At 44.6% G+C, this 446-nt stretch overlaps 1 protein-coding gene across 1 annotated transcript in view; it reads left to right on the forward strand.

The window, feature by feature from the left end:
• The window catches only part of LOC111669233 (semaphorin-7A), a 40,859-nt gene that overhangs the window by 32,957 nt on the left and 7,456 nt on the right, over positions 1-446 (forward strand). The gene's annotated exons all lie outside the window — the stretch shown is intronic.

The following is a 446-nucleotide window of genomic DNA, read 5'->3' on the forward strand; positions in this document are numbered from 1 at the left end:
TTTTTTTTTTTTTTTTTTACACAGATAAAGATGAACATAATGAAAATTGTTTTCACGGTTTACATGTTACGCCCCACCCTTGAGTGGCCCTAAAGGGCGCAAAACACACACACCAGCGACCCAACAAACTCATAAGACTCCTCTTAAATAACAAAAGGGTTATTTAACATAAATGTGCAAAAGAATCAGGACACTCAATTAAGACAAGCAGAAATCCCAGGCTGAGAGGCAGCAGAACCAGCAGTCCCCACGCCAAAAGCCTCTGCCGTTCTGAAGGTGGCACCAGAGTTTTTAATCTTTCCTTCCCAGGCCAGGTGGATCTCGTGGAGTGATCAGGGCGGAGCTGCAGGGGAGACAGGACAGGGAAAAGACAAAAAAAAAACCACCGGGAAAGCCATGCTGCCGCAACACTCTGCACCATTCAAGGCTTTTTTTTTTTTAACCTG

The sequence above is a fragment of the Seriola lalandi genome, unplaced genomic scaffold, assembly GCF_002814215.2.
Source record: "Seriola lalandi dorsalis isolate HSWRI2012SDOR001 ecotype SW California unplaced genomic scaffold, Sedor1 jcf7180002054782, whole genome shotgun sequence".
Taxonomy (NCBI): Eukaryota; Metazoa; Chordata; class Actinopteri; order Carangiformes; family Carangidae; genus Seriola; species Seriola lalandi.